Below are 13,535 nucleotides of genomic sequence, written 5' to 3'. Positions count from 1 at the left end.
CCAGGATCAATGAGCACAGTGCCTTGCACGTAGTAGGGACTCAATATTTGTGAATTGAACTATGCTACAGCATGGTTGTTGTACAAGGCTGTTAAAAGGTATTACCAAAAAAGCACTACATAACTTGTTTTGCTTGTGCTAACAGTCTAAGGCAGATATGTCAATAGGGTATTATCATTATGCAAGTAAATAAATATTGAGTATTTACAGAGAAAAGTATGCGGTTGGCCAAAAAGTTCGTTCGGGTTTTCCCCTAACATCTTACACTATGTTCACTGCAGGAGTGAAGGAGGGAGAGTGCTTAACTGGGTGGAGATTGGTCTGGAAGAAGTGTTAATTTTCCTCCGGTCAGTCCAGAATGATCGCATAGAGTAACTAGAATTTCAGTCTTCTCAGTCTAAGTATTTTCATCCCTCTCACCTTTCTAGAACTACCCCGCCTCTTTCTGCTTCTTCCCAAAGGGTTGTGTCCAACTAACTACACCTCAAAGTCTCAAGAGTCCACCCAGTAGCCCTCCAGCTCCGGTTCAAGAACTCTCCAGAACAGGGGCTTTAGGTACACGGGCCAGGAAAACACGGGGTCACGCACGGGGCAAGCGCCAAACTGGCCGCAGCTAGGGGAGTGGCGCTAAGGGCGGGGCTGCTACGGGGTGGGGCGGGGCGGGGCTGGGCGGGAGGAGGCCCGGGGGCCGCTTGGGTGTCACCACCAACCCGCTCCGGCCGGAAACTGGCGCTTGTTTCCGGCCGGACGGCCGAAAACCACCGATCCTGAACCAGCAGCCGGAGTCGAGTGTGGAGCAGGCAAAAAGCCACTGGGGGAGGCCAGTCCAGATCAGTCCCGTCTGGCTCCAGCTCCTGATCCTGTGCGGAACAGCAGCCGCGGTCTCAGTCTCTGCCACCGCCTCCGCCTCCATCGTCGACGGGGGAGGGGCCGGCCGGACCCCGGGGTCACAGCAGAGGAATGAGGAGAGGCAGCCGGGCCCCGCGCTCCGCCCCGGCCTAGGGCCTTGCCCCGGGAGCCGCGAGGGTAACGGAGCCCCCGCCTTGTCACCCTCCCCCGTCTGCTCCCGCCCCTCCCGCCTCTTCAGACTCCCAAACTCTGACCCTCTGATCGCCACTGTTCCCCATCTCCTTTCTGATTATATTTCACCCTGAGCCATCTCCTCTCGGCACCCCCTCTTCGCCCTGACTGTTCCTTGCTTGGCCCCAACCTTTCCGCGGTTACTCCTCCCTTTCACCTGCGTCCCGCCTTCCCAGCCTCCCTTCCCCGTTCGTGGCCTCCCTTCGTCAACTGTGCTGGGCAGTTTGGACGGTCCTCCCTTGTCAGCTAGACTTTCGGGGAGAGATGGTGGAGTTTTAAGGTGGCTAGGAGTGCAGGGTACTACCCTCATTGTAGGATAAAGTTCATTTTAAAGTCTCAATATAAAAGTAAAATGAAAAGAAAACAAGCTGTTCTCCCCTATCGATAGCCAAACTGAGGTGCGTCTAGTAATGGAGGAAGGGAGCGAAAAAGAAGTGTGTGTGTGTGTGTGTGTGTGAGAGAGAGAGAGAGAGAGAGAGAGAGAGAGAGAGAGGGAGAGAGAGAGGTTGGTTCTAGGGCAGGCTTATGAACTTTAGAAAAAAGAAAAGTTGCCGTGAGCCGATGGAAACTTTAGAAGCTGATGATGAGTAAGCCGGGGGCTGCGTGATCTCACTCCTCTTCTCATAATTACTAGGTTAACGGTGTGGCTCCGGTCGGGATGGAACGGGATTTGTTTACTGGGCCGGCGTATTTTTAGCTTGTCGGCTCACAAGGACCAGCGCTCTGAGTCTCTCTCTCCGCCTCTCTCTTCCCCTCCGGCTTTCCTTCTCTCTCTTCCTCTTTTTTTCCCACCCCTCACCCCCACCCCCCCACGGTCTAGATAATCTCTCTGGAGCCCAGGTGGCTTCTCTGGGCACAATACAGATATAAAAATTAGGTTCAAAGAAATTTTCTGTAAGAGGTTCTCCCCAGCTTTTCAGGGAGTTTTCATGAATGCAAAGGCAAAAATTAGTTGACTTTTAGTACATATATGTATAAAATACTTTATAGAAAATCAGAAACAGGTAATGTTCAGTCTTTGGCTTCTCATACTGTATATTTAGATCTTAGAGGACGCTGGATCCCTTTGTCTTTCAACCTATTTCTAAAGTGGGAAAGGACAAAGTAGAGAGAAGAGGTAGTCGATAAGGCGGGTCCAAAAGGGTAGTTAGTCCTAAATCTTTTAAAAAACATTTTCTATACTGTATTACTTTAAAAAACAGAAACTTTCTTTCCTAATAAGTGAGATTGCATTCTTGATGGGATGGAGAAGACAGCAGGGGCTTATGCTGGGTGCCTAGGGAGAATCAGACTTGTAATTAAACATTTGCTGTGCATAATTTACAAATGAATACATTATGGGCAAACAATTATACTCTTTGTCCTCATTGTTTTTCCGAGCCTTTCTTTTAAAGGTTAGTAACCAACCTGCTGTGCTAGTCTATTGATATTTTGAAGGCTGGACAGAACTGTAAAATAAATGAAATTGATGTTGCTCATCTGGAAGCTGAATACCAGTCTGTTCTAATTTCCGCTAGCTACGCAGCATGCCTCAGAGCACCTCCCTGAGTTAGTGGCCAGTTACTATGTACTTAGAGATTACAAATGAATACACATATTAGCTCATGCTAGGAATAATTGAAATGATAAATACGCTGAAAAGATTTTCCAAAACTGAAATAGATTATTTTTCGATTTTTTCCATTTCGGATTATCAGCACCTTTCTACCGATAATCATCCATTAACATGAATAATTTAGAGTTGAACAGATATCCACTTTGGACAGTACGCATTCAAGCAGGAAGGAAAGATGGAAGGAAGATAGTTTCCAAACTATTACTATTTTTGTTGTTGTTGTTGCCTGCTTTGACTTATCCCTTTCATTTAATGCCAAAGACTCCTTTGTGAAGAAAAAAAGTAAACCTTTGCCAAAGAAAGGGCTGTCTACTGACTTGTATAAGGCAAGCTGACCAGTAATGAATGTTAATTACTAGTTGGACTTTGTGTAGTTATGTTACCAACAACGTGGAAATTTTCCTGAAGCTTTATTTCGTTAATCTCTTTCTTTTGGGACCCCTATTGAAAATGACTTAATTTGAAGGGTAATATCTAATTTTTAAAAATCACACATGCTGTTCCAGAGTCTGTTGACTATCAATAGTTGTTTTAATTTATGAGTTAGTTCGTGCCAATATTAGTGATGATATCTGGCAAATTCAATTCATATCTGTATTTAGCAACTTCCCCTAGTTGAACTACATATATTATTCCAGGGGTTAGGGGTGGGGATTGAAGGAGTGAATAAACTCTAGGAATAAGTGTAGCAGCCCAATAGCCCATCACTGTTTTCAGTTCTCAGAAGGCTTTGTTTGGAATTTTGAGATTCAATATATATGTAACTAAGTGAATTATGATGGAGTAACTCAGTATTAAAAATAAGTTTTCAGACTGTTAACGGGGGCACTAAGTGCCACTTGTTAAAGTTTTAGAGCTCCTGAATGTCTCAAGCATGCTAAGTATGCTGGCAGAGGACTTTATAAGGGAGCACACGTTCTCCTTACGCCAGACATTCATCCCATCAAGGGAAAAATCCTGAAACAATGCTTTGAAGTGTGACTTCAGCAGTATCTTTCCTATGCAAACTTAGGAGCTGTGGAATGGCAGCCTGGAATCTTTTCAACAGCCCCTGATAAGTCAGACAATTAAAATCTGTGTAACTAGAATGCAGATGCAGGACAGTTTTATCATGAATGCCTGAAATTAGTTGATTTTTTAATATGATAGAAGAAGGAAGTTGATTTTTTTTTTTAAGTAATAAATCCTTGCTGAATAATGACTGAACACTCCTGTGGATAAGGCAGTTTCCAAGTGTCAGTGACAGGCTTTGGGGAGATATAAAAGTTGTAAAAACAGGTGTTCTTGCCCTTGGGACAAGGGTGATGTTGGGGAAGGCAGTATGTAAATGAGAAAGCAGACTATTATAAGCTTTAACATTTAAGAAAAAACATATAAACAAAACCAAGTTTAATGTGCTACAAATGAAGTATGTAGAGATTAGGAAATTCGAAGTAACAAAGTATGAATGAAGTAAATTAGGGAAGATTTCTGAGTCAGTAAAATTTGAAGTGGACTTGGGAGGCTATGGATTACAGTCATAATGAGGCATGGGCTATGGAGTTAGACGATCTTGGTTCAACTTGTGGTTCTACTTTTTACTAATGTGACCTTGGGCAATTTACTTCTCCATCCTTATCTATATAATAGGTGTGAGCATTCCAATAAATAAAATAATTATTCTGTGTTAGGAGTAAAAGGAGATAAAAGATCTTCTGGGCAGAAAGTATAGAATGTACAGTGTGCAATGATGGTATGAATGACTAAGTTGTGTTTGTGGGGAGAATAAATGAGAATGACTGGAGAGAATGTGGGTTGGTCAAGTCATGGGTAGAGCAGGCGAGAGGGTGGAGGGGACTCAGAGGCCAGACTCTGTTGGGTGTTGATGAAAGGGTCAATAGAGTCATTGTAGGTCCTTGAACAAAGGATGGATTTAATGAGAAGTATTGAGCCCTCTGATCCAAGAACTCAGGGACAAGGAGTCAGGCTCCGGTAAATTGTGACTCTCCTACTTCTCTTCTGGACCATCCTGGCCTAAAGAGATCAGCCAGGAGACGTAAGATTCCTTGTAGAAATTTTTGTATTTACACACCTTACTCACTATGTTGAGCTCTGCTTGTGACTGTCTGATGTTGTACCAACCTGTGGGGAAGTCTCAAGGCTATGTCTGGATTCTCTTCAAGAGCTTATGGTAAGGGCAGTGTCATGTTTCCAGTGCATTGAACTTTCAGTTGTCTCTGCTGTTGTAGGGAGCACTAGTTTAGGTAATTCAGAACTTCAGAAAGAAAGTTCTTGGTTGGAAAATGCATTATTTTAAAAACCAGACTTATTTTAGTGTTTTGGGGATCATACTGATGAAATGAATTGGCATTTCTAAGCCTGAATTACCTGATAGTGAGGAAAGTATACTGATGGTGAAGAAACGTCAGTCTTGGATTAAAGATTTTGCCTCAGAAATCCATAAAATGAAAAGTCCATATGAGGGTAATTAAGACTGGGCTATACTGAGTATGTTAATGAAGACCAATTTCTTTTCAAAATCTGTGTGTGTCCAATGTGGTCTCAGGCTGTCTGCCTTATTCCTAAGAGCTATTGGTAGAAGATGCCTATGCTGCAGCCTGAATAAGTCTTTACACACAATATCTGGAAGAGTCCTACTGCGTGATACTGCATTGTTGAAGATTAAGCTGGCTTTTTTTTGAAGGACTTGGGCTTTGTAGAGGCTCTTCAGATATTAGCTCCTTTGAAAATCTATTAGATTTTTCCTCCTGGAGTAAACTTGTTTGAAAATGTGGCCAATTTAAGAAAAAAAAAAAAAAAGAAAAGGAATGAGGAGAAGTCCACACTTAAGAAGTAACCAAAAAAATCACACAGCTGTTCTTCCATCCTTGTTCTTTCAGTTGACTTGCTTTCCTTCATCCTTGCCTACCCCCAGCCTTCTCATAATCATTACCAAACTATGTGCTTGTGATGTCATGGGCACAGGATTATTATTTACCACTTAAGTCAGGAGATTGAAGTATCTCTGAGCTAAAATTCAGAGGTGGAAAAATCAGTCATCTTAATTTATACAGTTTAGTTCAGGATTATTTTTAACTGTGTTTTTTAGGATTATCTCTTATACCTTATACTATAAGAAATAGTTTTTGATAGGAGAGACTACTAAGCTGTTATTTTTAGTGATCCTGCTGTGAATTTAGTTCTACTAAGTGGTATGGAGGATTAGGAAAAATGACAGTTTTGTGCCCTTGAAGAATTTACAGCCTAGTTGGGAGTAAGGGGAATAGGAAGGAATGAATACCTATTGAGCCTCTTTATGCCAGAGAAAAATTTAAAATGTGAAAGTGTATTATCATTTGCATAATACAGACCTCATACCATAGGTGTTTTGGGAGTAGAGTACTCAGGTAGTTATGAGTGATGTCACAGAGGAATTGTGACTTACTCCAGATCTTAAAAAAAATTGTATTAGGTACAAGAAATGAAAATGAAGCAAATAACAAAAAAATCATTTAAATTTGGAGCTGAGAGGGATCAAGCAGAAGCCTGGGCACAGGAATGTACTTGGAATGTTCTTGGGGCAGTGATGAGACTGACCTGAGTCGCAGTGAATAGTAGTAAAACACAGGTGGTTAGGATGGTCTGGAGCTATGTTTATAGAGGGTCTTAAAAGTCAGGCTTATAAGTTTAGGTCTTGAACAATGGAAAATAGCTAACCACTGAGAATTTTTTATTAGGATTGTAATATGATGATATTGGGAAATAGATTGGCTTGGAGGGAAGGGAGATTAGCAGCTGGGATGTGTGAGGTGATGAGGCCTGAGCTAGAGTTGTGGAGGGTGGGTTAAGGAGGGGAAAGAGTGACAAAGAGATTGTGAAGGAAAAAATTGAAATCAGTGCGGGCTGGATGTGGAAGATGATGGAGAGTGTTCAATCAAACATAATGATAGCATTTTAAGCCTGGGTTTCTGAGATACTGACTGGGGTAAAGAAGTTAGGGAGGTTTCCTCATTTCTTAAGGAAATATGATGAGTTCAGTTTGAGATGTTTTGGATTTAAAGTGGCAATGAAACATCCGAATGAAAGGTGTTCCAGTTGTTAGAGAAGAGCCTACAGCTGGTGGAGCGGTGAGGGTTAATAATGCTTGAAAGTGTTGTTTTGCAGTTCATCAGCATAGATGTGGTAGCTGTAGCCAAGAAGATGAATAAACTCTCTGAAGACTAGAGTTTAGGGAAAGAGCAGAAGGCCAAAGATAGTGGTACTGATAAATACTACTATTCTCCACTCTTCAGGCCATCTTAATTGAGTTTTTCTGTCTCCTTTCATGTTTTCTGTTCCTCTGCTCCCCACTCCATCAAATACCCATTGAATGTCTCTTGTAAGCACTGTCTTAGGCACTAAGGAAGCAGATGAGTCAGACAAGATCTCAATGTCCAAGGGGGTTATGGGTCTAGTGGGAGGAGAGAGATGTGTCAGTATATAGATGGAATGAAGTGTGATAGGTATTGTGTTAGAGGTATGTAGGGGGCAGAGTGGGGGCCTAAAGGTCAGTTCTGCCTTGGACATTCAGAGGTTGGAAAGTGCCTCCCAGAGGAGATGATATTTGAGCTGAGTCTTGAAAGATGAGTTAAGGATATACCCTACAGATGAGAGAGAGAAGTACACTCCAGGCTGAGAAAACAGCATGAACAAAAGCTTAAAGGAACGAAACAGTCAGGCTTCTTCAGGTAACTTTTAAGTAATTATTATGGCTGGAGGACAGGGTTGGAGGGCGGGGAAGAGGCTGGAGAAGTAGGTAAGGCCGATCATGGACAGCTTTATCTTGTGCTACACTAAATGATAAGCCATTTAAGGGTTTTTAAGCATTGGGTGATAAAGTAATTTTCATGTTCTAGAAAGATTATTTTGTTAGTGGTATATAGAGGGTGGATTGGAGAGGAACAAAGCAGAAGACTTTTAAAATAACTTTATTATGTTTAACAGTAATACGTTTGTTGTTGAGTGATCATGTTTGTGGAATCATGGAATCAGAGAACTAGAGGGACTGTTAGGCTTCTTAATCTCCCTCATTGATTTTCAAACGGAATACCTGAGATTTACTTAGGATCACAGAAGTAGTGAAGTGATAGCTTGGTCTGGAATTCAGTCTTCAGTGGCTGTAATGAGGTAGGTGATTAATAAATGTTAGCTCACCTCTCTCATTCCCTCACAAGTCCCGTTGCAGTGTTTGTTCCATTCTGCCACACTGCATTGAGCTAGAAGACAGAAGGACTTCTGTCGTTTCACTCCATTGTCCTTTTTACTAGTCCAAAGTGAACAGTGGTATTTTCCCAGGTCTGACTGAGGAAGATCTGTTCTGAGAGTACCATGGAGAATAGGGACTTTGACCTGGGGCAGTTGGATGCCCTGGAGTGGAGTGAATAGGATGTTAGGATTCTTCAGCGATAGTGATTCAAATGTAGAAGAATGTCAGGGTATTTGTGTTATTGTGTGTGTAGATGTATTTATCTCTCCTGCTAAGTTGCCTTCAAGTTTTCTTTTAAACTTAATTTTAAATTGTACTAATGAAACTTTGGTAAAAGAAATAAGCTATGATAAATTGGGCACCGAAAAAAGTATATCTAAAAAACAAGATTTGTCATTATACTTGGATTCTAAATCTTTCTTCCCCATGTTTTTAATTTCATTGGATTTTTGTGAAGGTAAATAAATTATTTGGGTTTAAAGCGTGAAGTAAGAGTTTGGATTTTGCGTTTTAGTCTTTTTTGCTGGAGAAAAACAGAACAGGATAGAGGACATCTTAGAGGTCCTTAGATTCCCCTGGGGAAAGTTGGGACATGAGGGGATGTAGAAGGATGGATGCCTTCCACTGGTAAGTCTTCATCGAAACTTAACTGAATTATGATTTCTCTACTCCTTTCTCTGGGCTCTGTCAACATCTCCAGAGAAGGGCCTTGGATTGGATACTGTCCACTTTAGCAGAGCTGCCAATTCTTAATTCTTTCTCAAGTGGGCAAGGGTACATTTTGTTTTTGTTTATGAGTGTTTGGGGGAGGGGTGGGGAGAGAGGCGGCATGGAATAGCTACTCACAGTGAGTCTTTATCTGAATTCCTGTGTAACTGGAAGTTTCCTTGGCTTTGTTTTGCGGCAGATGACTTGGTTACAGGGCATTTAAGCTACGTGGGAAGGTGGTTCTCTCTGCCTTCAGTTATCTGACCTAGGATGGCAATAAAAACTTCCTTTCTGTCCATATATGTCAGCCTCCACCTCACTCTGTTCTAAGTGCCTTTTGTGCACACTAGGTGGGGGATCTGAAGGACGCTCTTCAGTCTAAAACTGAGCTTATCAACTGTTCCCTTAAAGTTTAGGGGAACCAACCTGCTTCTGATTATTTTTGTGTTAATGACTCCCCTATTCTTCCAGTTACCCGGCCCTTTCTTAATTTAAAAATTTTGAATACTAAGATATTTTAAATATTTAGAAAAGTTCAGGGGAATAAACCCTAACACAATTTTGAGCCCACAACCCAAATTTAATGGATATTAACATTTTGTCATATTTGTTTTAGATCTCTCACTCTCTGTTAGGTATTAGATATAGCCAAAGTCCTACTCTGCATCCTTATCCCCTTCTTCTTTCTTGGGAAATGAATCCTGTTCTGAATTGTTATGTATCATTCCATTTCATGTTTTATACTTTTTTAAAAAATGTGTAATATAGACACAAACAACATATAGTTTTATTTTGAAATCATAAATAGAGTCATACTGCATGTATATTTTTGCAACCTTTTCTCTCAACATTGTTTTTCACATTTGTGTACATGTAGATCTAGTTCATTTAATCACCTTAATCTTGAAGCCTTTTTCCTCTACTGTCCTCCCCACTTGCCTCATGAAATAATCCTACCCATCAGAGTCCCAGTTTAAACCCTGTCTTCCATGAAAACTTTCCTGTTTTTCTTCTCCTGCAGGCTGCGATCTTTCCTACTTCTGAATCCGCCTATCATTTTATTGGTACTGATCTGGTGGTGGTTGTATATTCTTGTATTTTAGTTTATTTGTGCCCTTAGCATGGCTCTTCTACTATACTGTGAGCTCCTTGAAAGCAGATAAGTAGTTTATTTTATCTTTGTATCCCTCAGGGGCTTGCCACAGTAACATAAACATAGTAGGCATTTAGTCGCTATTAGTGACTAAATGGTTAACTAATGAATAAAAAAATAAAGACAGTCCTTTGAGTTGGTGAACTGTTTAATTATGAGTGATATAGTGGCCCTAATGAAAAATAAAGCTTATAAAGAAACATTCAGCACTGAAAATTATATAGAAATGCACATAAAAGTTGAGAGCAGTCAAGACTAACTTCCTGTAGGAGATGAGAGCAAACATTCCCTGAAAAATGAAATAGGAATTGATTGGTGATATCATCCCAATGAGGAAACTCCTGGGAATTGATCCTGATGGTATTTGAGGCAATGTGCTCCTGTGGCCAGACACATTTCACTAGCTATCAAATTCTGCTATTGTCATCAAGGTCTTGACACCTTCACTGGAGATTTATATTGGCATTGGGAAAAAGCAGCCTATCTGTTCACTTAATGAATACTGCTGAGAAACAGGAATTCTTAGGCCTCTAAAAAAGAAAGCCTAAATAATGTACACATTTGTACATATATATGTACTTATACTTTTAACAGCACCTTTTTTATTGATGCGACCAGATTGTATCTCAGCAAAATATTTTTAAGCTTTTAATTGTGGAATGTGTAGTACCAGTATAACATTGTTAGGCCTCACGGAAGCCCTTCCCTCCCCCCACCAGGAAGAAATTAAATGTTAAGTTGAACTATAATGAAATTGCAATTTTAGAGGTAAAGTAAGTAAAATATCACCAATGGTTATTGCTTAAACTTATGTTTATGTTGTTATGTTAAATGGTTATTATGTTTAATGGTTATTATGTTAAATGGTTATTGCTTAAGCTTATATTTAATGGTTATTGCTTAAACTTAAACTGTAGTTAAACTTAACATGTCACGTCTTGATTTCCTATGGGGGTTCTGAAGAACATTATTATGGACCTTTCTGAGGGCTAATTCCAAATCTATTTATAATTCTAAAATGCACTTCTGAACTTTAATTTACAACCGATTATCTTTTGTAGTTATCTTTAGCTCAAATTTTTGATAAAATGTTCTTATTTCTCAGCACACATTTAGTATATTTGGGAAGGTTGTAGGGGAATGTGTGAAGGTTATAGGCCAGAGTACCTGGAAGATAAGGCTGAGATGAAAACTTACGCTGTCAGTAGCTACATATAATTGATTGAATTGGCTTTAATGAGCTTGCAGTTCCTTTGAGTAGATGACCACCCCACTATCCTTTCCTGCCACCCCCATGTCTCTTCTCTAGTCTTGATAAGAGAGATCTGGTGGTGGGAAGAGAAAATTGCTTGTGACCCTTGATTTTATTGATATTTGGAGACTTAACAGGGAAGAGGGTAAGAACCCTGGCTCCTGGCACCAGATTCTTACCCATGGTTCCCCAAACAGTTCTTAGGGTAAGAGCGAGGAGGAATGCGGAAATCAGGAGAAAGAGCAAAGAAACAGAGTAGAGAGCGAGAGTTAGCAGAGGAGCAGAAATGGGAAAAAGGGATATGTATAAAAATTTAAAGAGGTTCTGTTTCCTCTCATCGTTCAAAACCGCTTAGAATTCTTTATAAACCTTGTACCTAAACTATATCAAAGTTGTATCCAGGCCACATACCTACTTGGAAAACATCATATATAGACGTCAGCTTTGAAAGTATCAGCTTTGTGTTCTAAAATGATTCTTTGAAAAGTTAGGTCATTTTAAATGAGTTGGTCTGCTAGTGCCTTTTGAATCATTAATAACTGACTTCAAAGGAAAAGAAAAGAATTCCTCTGAGGCTTTAGAATGAGTAAGTCTTGATATTTACATGAAGATAGTCCCAAGTGAGGAATGAAGGCAAGACAATGGGAAAATATAATGCTACTAACAAAAATATTTTGGATAGCATGCTCTCATTTAAAAACTTTAAGGCTCTAATGAGTTCCTTTGTGAGTGTTTGCTTTCATCTTCTTTGAACTAGGAGCTCACCTGGCTGAGTGTTTGGACTCTTCATTTTCTGAAATTTTCCATCAGTACTAAGGACAAGATTATCTGATATGAAGAATACTTGGTCCCTGTTTACTGTCTAGGGATAGAGACTTAACACACTCCTCAGAATTCTGCAAATAGAATTTGAGAGTTAGACTTAAGATTGGCTGCATCCTAGTTTCTTTGGATGCCTAAAATAAATTCCTAGCTATTTGACACAAGGTGACCTCTCATTTTAATATTAAGTTCCTTCTCTCTCACATCATCTTTGTAATTTTTGGTAATATACTAGTTCATTATGGAAAGTAAGATTGAAAAAAATCATCTACGCAGATTTCCCTTGATGTTTGCTGTCTGGCTGAGACTATAAATTCCTTTCTACTGAACACCTGCTGTGTACTGGAATTTGGACAAGATGCTCTGAGGAGATGCCAAGGAAGTGTTACCCAATAAATAAACTAAACAAGTAGTAGGAGACTTGGCCCCTTGGGAATATATATTCTGGGTTAAAATAGGACATAGTGTTATATATTTACACACACATATTTAGAAAAAAAGAAATACAGGCTATGTAGTATTATGTATAATCTCACGTAGCATTTTAGAATGGAAAGGAAATTTACATGTTGTCATCATTGTCTGGGTGAGGAACATGAGGCCCAGAATATTTCAATGACTTGTTCAAGGTAGTTACCCTCAACAACAAACATTTTGTTAGATATCTGCCCTCTGAAAAGTTAGGCCTCAGGTATAGAAAGAGTTAAAGTTATCAAGAACTTAGTAAGTTATGAAGACTGAATGTTTGCATAAAAAGATAAATAGTAATACAAAGTCATGGGCATTACGTGTCAAGTGAGGGATACAGTTATATAGAGTTATACAGAAGTTTAGAGGGAGTGGGTAGGGAAAATTTTTACCCTTAGGATAATCTAGGCCTTAGAGAAGAGAGAAGACTGGGTAATTATAGAGGGGAAACATTCAAAGTATGAGAACTTTGAGCTGAGCCCATCTTGCTTGGGAGGCAGAACAAGTAGACATAGTGTTTCACCTAGGAGAGCAATGAGATTAATAAAGTTGGAGAGTTAGGTAAATTGGAGAGGGCCTTAAATCTGAGGCCGAGGAGTTTGGTTTATCCTTACAGTGAAAAATTCCTGAGCAGGGAATTGTATATATAAATTAGTATTTTAGGAAAATTGATTCAGCCGTGTGGTGTGAAATGGAGGAAGAGAGAGCAGTTAGAGGACTGTTACAAAAGAGTCTCTACAGGGGTGATGGGAATGGAGAAAGGGGAGAGACTCATGTGATTTGAAGAAAACTAAATAGAATTTGGTAACTGCTTTTATGAAAAAGGATAGATAAGAACAATGCTCATGTTTTTATTCTGGGTTATAGCAGTAGGGGAGCTGGATTTGGTTGGTTTCTGATCTACTCTCCAAAGGGATACCCTGGTGGAAGCAAGCACTGAGTCTAGCCCAACACTCAGATAATACTGAATACAAAGAGTTTAAGTGGCTGGTGTGCATGCCTCGTAAGTAGTGGAACTTGGTGTAGAGCCCATTCTTTTGACTGTTGTTCAGTGCTCTTTCTATTATATCATACGGCTTACGAGGAGGTGGGTCAGGTGGTTAAAAACACAGAGCAAATGCCTGGAAGTGAAATGGGAAGTTGAAGACCACATTATGATGAGGTTTAACCACAAGCTGTTTCAGTTCTGCATAGATTTTCCTTATATTTAGAT

The 13,535-nt window shown here is 40.1% G+C and overlaps 1 protein-coding gene across 3 annotated transcripts in view; it reads left to right on the top strand.

Annotated features, from left to right (window-relative positions):
* Positions 1 to 754: 754 nt before the first annotated feature.
* The window catches only part of OTUD7B (OTU deubiquitinase 7B), a 56,348-nt gene continuing 43,567 nt past the window's right edge, over positions 755 to 13,535 (top strand). Inside the window, exon 1 of one of the 3 annotated variants that reach the window (XM_079919526.1) lies at positions 755 to 1,026. The gene's annotated coding sequence lies outside the window, so the exon portion shown is untranslated. The remainder of the gene's footprint in view (positions 1,027 to 13,535) is intronic. The other 2 variants (XM_079919525.1, XM_079919524.1) reach the window with 2 other exon arrangements.

Source organism: Stenella coeruleoalba (assembly GCF_951394435.1).
Source record: "Stenella coeruleoalba genome assembly, chromosome: 1".
Lineage (NCBI taxonomy): Eukaryota > Metazoa > Chordata > Mammalia > Artiodactyla > Delphinidae > Stenella > Stenella coeruleoalba.
This window is presented reverse-complemented; position numbering and strand designations above follow the sequence as displayed.